Consider the following 9,492-nt stretch of genomic DNA (forward strand, 5'->3'; position numbering starts at 1 on the left):
GTTTGCTTGAACAAGAGCCTGAAAAAGAAGTCTAAAGAACTTTCTAGTGATATCCTTCACTCCTGTTCTAAAAAGAACCTGTGTTCTTCACCAAGTTAAGGAAATTTCACAACTCCCAGGGGCTAATGTGGAGTTCATTTTCACTTACTGCTGAATCAACTGAAGTTCCTTTCAGAGTCTTTTCCTAGAGTGGAAAAGTATCTGAGCTCTTCAACCTACTATTCATTAGTGCTGAGAGATGAAAATCGTGTTAGAGTCTATAATGTAATGGAGCATAAAACATTTAAGTTATGAATCTGCATAAAATGTGTAAAAGATGAAAAAAGCATACTTTAATGTTTATCAGTACTTATTGATCAGTGAAAGAACATTTTCATTAATGCCTCAGCCTGTGAATGGATGTCAATAAAGATGAGTGAGAAGGTATTTCATATACACACACTTGTTCAATATTTATTATGTTTATTATTCATAATTTATTATTATTTATATGGTAATAATAATCTCTTCTGTAGCCAACACAGCACCTACCCTAGTATAGATACATGGTGTAAGTATTTAAATATGTGTAAATTAAGTAAATTATAACAAAGTCATAAAACTGGTGAACCCAATATAAGAAATGACAGTGCCACTACAACAATCTTCAAACTTTAAAAATTATTTACTGCGGAACTAATTTTATGAATATAATTAAAATATTATCTTTTTGTCTCAGCATGTGTTCATATGTTAGATTCATGTATGTGGATTTAATGTGTACAATACTGTAACAAAGTTGGAAATGGCTGTCTGGGAATCACTTTTTTTTTTTTTTTTGACAGATCTCACTCTGTCGCCCAGGCTGGAGTACAGTGGCACAATCTTGTCTCATTGCAAACTCCGCCTCCCAGGTTCAAAAAATTCTCTTGCCTTAGCCTCCTGAGTAGCTCGGATTACAGGTGTACACCATCACACCCAGCTAATTTTTTTTTTTTTTTTTTTGAGATGGAGTCTCGCTCAGTCGCCTAGGCTGGAGTGCAGTGGCACGATCTTCTCTCACTGCAAGCTCCGCCTCCCGGAGTAGCTGGGACTACAGGCGCCCACTACCACACCCGGCTAATTTTTTGTGTGTGTGTTTTTAGTAGATATGGGGTTTCACTGTGTTAGCCGGGATGGTCTCGAACTCCTGACCTCGTGATCCACCCGCTTCGGCCTCCCAAAGTGCTGGGATTACAGGAGTGAGCCACCGCGCCTGACCCAAACCCAGCTAATTTTTATATTTTTAGTACAGATGGGGATTCACCACGTTGGCCAAGCTGGTCTCAAACTCGCACCCTCAGGTGATCCATCTGCCCTGGCCTCCCAAAGTGCTGGGATTACAGGTGTGAGCCACCACACCCGGCCTGGAATCACCTTTTTTTTTTTTTAACCAGCTTTATTGAGATAGTATTATACTTGACAAAATTTATACTTCATTGGTTTCTAGTGTATTCAGAGTTGTGCAAGTATCTCCACAATCTAATTTTAAAACTATTTCATTGCCCCCCAGAAGAAACCCTGTACATAGCTATTAGCAGTCACTCTCCATTCTTCATCCCCCTTCTCCCATGTCAGTCCTAGGCAACCACTGATCTACTTTCTGTCTACTTTCTTACTTTATTCTGGACATTTCATATAAATATAATCAAACAGTCAAGCATTTTGTATCTGGCTTTCATACTTTTTATTTTTTAATTTTAATTTTTTTTTTTTGAGACAGAGTTTTGCTTTTGTCACCTAGGCTGGAATGCAGTGGCTCTATCTCAGCTCACTGCAACCTCTGCCTCCTGGGTTCAAGCGATTCTCCTGCCTCAGCCTCCTGAGTAGCTGAGATTACAGATGCACGCCACAACGCCTGGCTAATTTTTGTATTTTTAGTAGAAACAGGGTTTCACTATGTTGGCCAGGCTGGTCTCGAACTCCTGACCTCAGGTGATCCGCCCACCTTGGCCTCCCAAAATGCTGGAATTACAGGCATGAGCCACCACGCCCGGCCTAATTTTTTTAAAATTAAACGTCTTTGTGTAATAATTCTGTCTTCTGAGTTGGCGTACTAGGGAATGTATCTGGCTTTTCTCACTTAGCATTATGTTTTCAAAGTTCATCTGTGTTGTACTATCAGTACTTAATCTTTTTTTATGGCTGAATAACATTCCAGTTTGTGTATATGCCATTTTTGTTTATCCAGTCATCAGCTGTTAGACATTTGGGTTGTTTCCACTTTGGGGCTATTGTGAATCATACTGCTGTGAACATTTGTATGTAAGTTTTTGTGTGGACATATGTTTTCATTCCTCTTGGGTTGCTGGGTTATATGGTAACTATGTTTAACTTTTTGAAGAACTGTTTTCCAAAACAATCATCATTTTACATTCCCACCAGCAATGTACCAGGGTTCGAGGGTTCTCCTTTCTCTGCATCTTCAGTTACACTTTGTCTTACTCTGTTCTCATCCTGCTAATAAGGGCATACCCGAGTAGGGTAATTTATAAAGAAAAAGAGGTTTAATAGACTCACAGTTCCACAGAGTTGGGGAGGCCTCACAATCGTGGCAGAAGACAAAGGAGGAGCAAAGTCACATCTTACATGGTGGCAAGCAAGAGAGAGAGCATGTGCTGGGGAAACTCCCCTTTATAAAACCATCAGATCTGGCGAGACTTAATTTTTTTTTTTTTTTTGGAGAAGGTGTCTCGCTCTGTCACCCAGCCTGAAGTGCAGTGCAATGATCTTGGCTCATTGCAACCTCTGCCTCCTGGGTTCAAGCGATTCTCCTGCCTCAGCCTCTCAAGTAGCTGAGATTACAGGTGCCACCACCATGCCCCACTAATTTTTTGTATTTTTAGGAGAGATGGGGGTTTCACCATGTTGGCTAGGCTGGTCTTGAATTCCTGATCTCTGGTGATCCGCCCTCTTTCGCCTCCCAAAGCGCTGGGATTACAGGTGTGAGCCACCGCACCCAACCTCGTGAGACTTACTATCACGAGAACAACACGGGAAAGACCCACCCTCATGATTTAATTATCTCCCACTGGGACCCTCGCACTACATATGGGAATTATGGGAGCTACAGTTCGAGATTTGGGTGGAGACACAGCCAAACCATATCACACTTACCATTGTTTGTCTTTTTTATTGTAGCCATCCTGAAGAGAGTGAAGTGGTATCTCATTGTGGTTTTGATTTGCATTTCTCTAACAATTAATGTGTTGAGCATCTTTTCATGTGCATATTGGCTATTTGTAGATCTTCTTTGGAGAAATGTCTACTCAGATACTGTGACCACTTTTTAATTGGATTATTTATGTCTTTGTTGTTTAGTTGTAAGTGCTCTTTATATATTCTGTACACTAAACCCTTATCAGATACAGACTGTCCTTACCTTATCATGGTTCAACTTAGGATTTTTTTTTTTTTTTTTTGAGATGGAGTCTCACTCTGTCACCTAGGCTGGAGTGCAGTGGCGCAATCTCAGCTCACTGCAACCTCCACCTCCCGGGTTCAAGCAATTCCCCTGCCTCAGCCTCCCGAGTAGCTGGGATTATAGGCACGTGCCAACACGCCTGGCTATTTTTTGTATTTTTAGTAGTGATGGGGTTGGCCAGGCTGGTCTCGAACTCCTGACCTCAGGTGATCCACCTGCTTTGGCCTCCCAAAGTGCTAGGATTACAGGCGTGAGCCACTCCGCCCAGCTGACTTATGATTTTTTCATGTTGCAGTGGTGCTGAGGTGATACACATTCAGTAGAAATTGTACTTTAAATTTTGAATTTTTATCTTTTCCCAGGCTAGCGATATATAGTAGATAATCTCTCATGATGGCTTAGCTTTCAGTCAGCCACATGATCACAAAGACAAACAACCTATACTGTATGGTGGGCTGCGTTGCCAGATGATTTTGCCCAACTGTAGGCTAAAGTCAGTGTTCTGAGCACATTTAAGGTAGGCTAGACTAAGCTATGATGTTCAGTAGGTTAAGTGTATTAGCTGCATTTTCAACTTAACAGTATTTTCAACTTACCATGAGTTTATCAGGACAAAACTTCATTGTAAGTTGAGGAGCATCTGTATTTTATTTGCAAATATTTTCTCTCATTCTGTTTTGTCTTTCTTTGCACTTTCTTAATGGTGTCCTTTGACCTGAAAACGTTTTCTATTTTGATGAAGTTTAATCTACTTTTTGTGGTTTCTTGTATGAAAGTTTTTAATTATAATGAAGTCTAGTTTATATTTTCTTTTGTCAGTTATGCTTTTGGTGTCATATGTAGGAAATTATTGCCTAATCCAAGATCCTGAAGATTTACTTCTATTTTTCCTCTTAGAGTTTTATAGCTTTACCTCTTACATTTAGGTGTGTGGTTCCTTTTGGTTTATTGTTTTGTGTGGTGTGAGGTAGTGGTCCAACTTCATTCTCTAGTATGTGTGTATCCAGCAGTCCCACCACTGGTTTAAAGGACTACTCTTTCCCAATCTAAATGTCTTGGCATTCTTGTTGAAAACCAATTGACCATAAATGTAAGAGTTTATTTCTGGATTCTATAGTTTATTCCATTAATCTGTATGCCTATCCTTATGCCAGTTCCACACTGTCTTGATTATTATACCTTTGTATTAAGTTTTCAAATCAGGAAGTGTGAGTTCTCCAACTTTCCTCTTTTGACTATTCTGTGGATATCACTTTTGCAGGTCTTACTGACGTAGGATCCAAACCTTAGTTTTGCAGTTTCAGGATTTTTTTTTTTTTTTTTTTGAGATAGGGTTTCTTTCTCTTTTCTTTCTTTCTTTCTTCTTCTTTCTTTCTTTCTTTTCCTTCCTTCCTTCCTTTTGTTCGTTCGTTCATTCTTTCTTTCCTTTTCATTCTCTGATGGAGTCTCACTCTGTCACCCAGGCTGGAATGCAGTGGCACGATCTTGGCTCACTGCAACCTCCGCCTCCCGGGTTCAAGCAATTCTCTTGCCTCAGCCTCCCGAGTAGCTAGGATTACAGGCACATGCCACCACACCCAGCTAATTTTTGTATTTTTAGTAGAGACGGGGTTTCCCCATATTGGTCAGGCTGGTCTCGAACTCCTGACCTCAGGTGATCCACCCACTTTGGCCTCCCAAAGTGCTGGGATTACAGGTGTGAGCCAACGCACCCAGCCAGGTCTCACTTTTTCACCCAGGCTGGAGTGCAGTGGCGTGATCACAGCCCACTGCAACCTCAACCTCCTGGGCTCAAGTGATCCTCCCAACTCAGCCTCCCTAGTAGCTGGGACTACAGGAACATGCCACCATGCCCAGCTAATTTTTCTCTTTCTATTGTTTTGCAGAGATAAGGTTTTACCATATTGCCCAGGCTGGTCTCAAGCTCCTGGGTTCAAGCAGTCCACCTGCCTTGGCCTCCCAAAGTGCTGGGATTACAGGTGTGAGCCACCACATCCAGCTAGTTTCAGGATCTTGATTGTATAAGTTTTCTCCAGAAGTGAACAGGTATTAAAGCATTGATTCATATTCCTCAAACTTGCAGGAAAAGTCCACAAATTTACATTGTCAGATATTCTTTTGGTGACCTAAACCAAAATGCTTATACAGGGAATTTTCCATTCCAAGATGCCAAATTAGTTACTAAAATAAACATGCCTGATAAACATGGAATTGGAAACTCAGGATGAGGGGAAGAATATAGTATAATATTTACAAGTTATAGCTTTTGGGGTCAGACAGTTCTAAGTTTGAATATTGTTTCTGTCACTCAATGGCTGTGTAACCAGGGCAAGATTTTAGACTATCTGTAAAATGGCGGGGGGCGGGGGAGAGGAAATCCCTTTCTCAACGGGCACAGTGGCTCACACCTGTAATCCCAGCACTTTGAGAGGCTGAGGTGGGTGGATCATTTGAGGTCAGGAGTTCAAGACCAGCCTGGCCAACATGGTGAAACCCCATCTCTGCTAAAAATACAAAAATTAGCTGGGTGTAGTGGTGCAGGCCTGTAATCCCAGCTGCTCGGGAGGCTGAGGCAGGAGAAGCGCTTGAACCTGGGAGGTGGAGATTGCAGTGAGCTGAGATCATGCCACTGCACTCCAGCCTGGCCGACAGAGTGAGACTCTGTCAAAAAAAAAAAAAAAAAGCCCTTTCTCATAGAGTGGTTGTGAAGATAAAATGAAATAACAAAATATAAACCTTTAACACATTGCTTGGGACTAAATTTCGGTAAATGGATCTATTGTAGGATGTTTCTTTCAAGGTGTGGAGAGCCACTCTGTCATAGCACAGGCTTTCTCGATACCCAAATCCCTGTGTCCAGATAACAGGGCCTCTTTAATTGGAAAGACATTGGGTAGGAATGGAGACATTCTTTTTTTTTTTTTTTTTTTTCTTTTGAGACGGAGTCTCGTTCTGTCATCCATGGTGGAGTGCAATGGCGCCATCTCGGCTCAACGCAACCGCTGCCTCCTGGATTCAAGCGATTCTCCTGCCTCAGCCTCCCGAGTAGCTGGGATTACAGGCATGCGCGACCAAGCCCAGCTAATTTTGTATTTTTAGTAGAGATGGGGTTTCTCCATGTTGGTCAAGCTGGTGTTTTCCAACTCCTGACCTCAGGTGATCTGCCCACCTCGGCCTACCAAAGTGCTGGGATTACAGGCGTGAGCCACCGCGCCTGGCCCGGAATGGAGACATTCTTATTCTGGAGTGGGATTGAGGGACCTAGAGAGTGTGGCCACCGCTTGGCTTTAGACAGCCCATTGCCTGGTGGAAATGGTAGGCCAGTGCTGCTAGATTTTGATGTTGTTCGTGACATTGATTCTTGCTAACTTCAATTGCAAAATGTAATATTTACCAATTTGACCCCTAAATTCTCAGATTCAGAGCCATCCTCTGCAACATTTTTCCAGAGTCTCCATATTCAGAAACCACAGTTACTGAGAATACCTCCAAAATTTAAGACAGAAGTGAAAACCATTCACTGATCAGTGAAAATAAATGTCACAAGAACTTATGTACTTAACACAGGAGAACCCCACAGAAAATCTTTCCACAAAACCTGAGAGTCTAAGCTAATAAAAGTTTATCGATGTCTAAGTTCATAATGGCATAGAAGCATCAAAAAAGTAGGAAAGAATGTTGTTAGGTAGAAGAATAGTGAAGTGTCAGCCCAGTAGTGAGGAAGGAGATAGCAAAAACAGAAGTCAAAACAAAACAAAAACACAAAAACCAGCATCCCAGAGGCCATTTATTATAGGGACAAATTTTGCATATTTTCGAGAACATTCACTCATTATAATGGCATACAATAATGTTGATAATTATAGCACTGTTCTTTAATGACCAAGCCTAAGTAATTTTCAGAGGGCTGCATTCAAGAAAACATGAACGTTTTCTATCAGATGATGGGGAGGCCGCTTAAGTTTTTCATTTAAGTGGGATGTCATTCTGCTGTGATGTCAGATAGATGAGATGTTACTGGCCTTAAATTTGACTCAACAAGTTGAATTTGCAAACTAAAGCACTATTCAAATAAGTAGTGTGGGGGGCCCCAGAGATAAACTCTTTCTGTGCATTCTTAGTCTAATATGTGGTTGTTAAAAGTACCCTTAAGGGAATCAAGGCTGGAACTGTAACCGCCCTTTCAGCAGGGTTTCCTCCCAGCCCTGTCAGTATCTCAGCTAAATAGAGTTATGCTGATCCACTCTGGAGGGCCTTCATGGGGAATATAAAGAATGACATTACTTGGCAAATACCACTGTGTATACCGCAGCCATTCCATTCTGGCTAGGCATAAATAAGCGCAGTAACGCTCCTTAGCGGAGGCTGAAATTCAAGAGATTTCTGTCAACTGTGAACGTGATGTATCACCTGCACTGGATCTGAAATGGCCAACAGTTTTGAACAAACATAAAGTAGGCCGACCGAAGTTCAAACATTTAATTCTTTTGTCTAGCTCATGTTTTCATATGGATTTTAAATTTTTAATTCGGTAGAAAGCCAGCTAAGGACCTGAAAGGAGGAGACCCTTAGAATTTTAAGAGCTGGAGGACTTTTGGACAACTTGTGTAGCCTCTTCCTTTTACAGAAGGCAAAACCAAGGCCCTAGGACACGCTAGGATTTGATGTAGGTCACTCAGTTAATTCGTGATGGATCGAGAGGGAACCCAGGTTTTCCAGTACTCCCCCTGCTCCTAAACCAGTATCACCCTCCCCCACCGCGCTCTCTCTCTCTTAAATTCTTGCGTTTATTTTTCTCTCCCTTCGTAACTGTGCAATGGAGAACGGGAGCCTGAGCCTCGGGAAGATTGGGTTGCAACCGCAGCCTAGGTGCGCGCTCTCCCCTGGCTCCAGGCGTGGGGCTGGGTCTCCGCGGCGGGCGCCGGCTACTGCAGGTGCTGGCACCTGGGCTCAATCGCTGCATCATCGCGGCACGCTCCGTGCTCCCGATTCTACAGCACGGGCGCGTGACACCCGGGTCTCCGCGCGAAAGGAGAACGTGGGACTAAATCCACGGCTCCTTAAGAAGGACGTCTTTGGAAACTCTCGCCCTTCCTCGGCGGACCCGAGCTGCCCGAGAGATGCCCTGCGTGTAAGTGACCTCGGCGCCGACCCCGCCACTGGTCAGCTCGCGGCTGGGGCGTGCCCTGCCGGGGCCTGACGTGGCGGCGGGGCCGCGGGGCGGGCGGTGCGAGCGGAGAGGCCGCCGTGAGGGCGCGGCCTGACGTGGCGGCCGCGGCTGGGCGGCCGGGGGAGCCGGGGCCACTGCACTGCCCCGCGCTCCGGCCAGAGGGCGCCCGGCCCCAAGCCTTCCCCGCCCCGAGGCCGCCCAGGGCTCCGGGAGTAACCGCGCCAGCGATTGGGTCGGCGGCGCGGCGGGGCCATGTTGGAGCGGAGCAACGACCCCGCCTCTCACCGCCCTCCGCCCTGGGTCGGGCCACGCCGGGAGGGAAGGGGAGCGGCGAGGGGGATGCTCTCTCTCAGACAGCCCGACGCGGCTGAAGCCGCTGCAGGAGCGGCGGCGGTCACGGCCGCCCCTCCGCGCCCGGGCCAATCAGCGGCGCGGGCACAAATATGCAAATAGCGCGCCGGTGCTGCCGGAGTGCCGCTCGCAGGGGCTGGTGGGGTCGCGCTGGGGGAGTGAACTGGGCCAATCAGGCGGGTGCGTGGTGCCGCGGGGGAGGCGGTGCCCCTTCGCTCCTCCCTCCACTCCCTCCCTGCCCCGCGCTGACAGGGGGGCCTGGCCGCGCAGCCGGTAAGTGCCGCCGCCGCCGCCGCCCGCCGCTGCCACCCACTGCCTCGGGCGTGGGGAGGAAGCCCGGGGGCACCGCGGGGCAGCGGCCGCTGCTCAACTGGTGGGGAGATGCGGGGGCGGGTCGTGTCAGACGGGTGGTCGCCTGAGGCCGCCCCCGCCCGGCCAGCCGCGAGTGTCAGTCTCAGTCGAGGCGGGGGGCGGCGGGGGCGCCTCAGTTATGGCGAAGCGCGAGAGTCAGCGAGCGGCGGTGAGTACG

At 45.9% G+C, this 9,492-nt stretch overlaps 1 protein-coding gene across 11 annotated transcripts in view; it reads left to right on the top strand.

The window, feature by feature from the left end:
* The window catches only part of CHD9 (chromodomain helicase DNA binding protein 9), a 282,887-nt gene that overhangs the window by 66,902 nt on the left and 206,493 nt on the right, over window positions 1-9,492 (top strand). The window contains exon 1 of one of the 11 annotated variants that reach the window (XM_032157330.2): window positions 9,188-9,236. The exons of 9 other annotated variants lie outside the window; for them this stretch is intronic. The gene's annotated coding sequence lies outside the window, so the exon portion shown is untranslated. Of the gene's footprint in view, window positions 1-9,187; window positions 9,237-9,369; window positions 9,484-9,492 lie in introns of those variants that run through there. One more of the 11 variants, XM_032157332.2, reaches the window with a different exon arrangement.

Source organism: Hylobates moloch, unplaced genomic scaffold (assembly GCF_009828535.3).
Source record: "Hylobates moloch isolate HMO894 unplaced genomic scaffold, HMol_V3 SCAFFOLD_6, whole genome shotgun sequence".
Lineage (NCBI taxonomy): Eukaryota > Metazoa > Chordata > Mammalia > Primates > Hylobatidae > Hylobates > Hylobates moloch.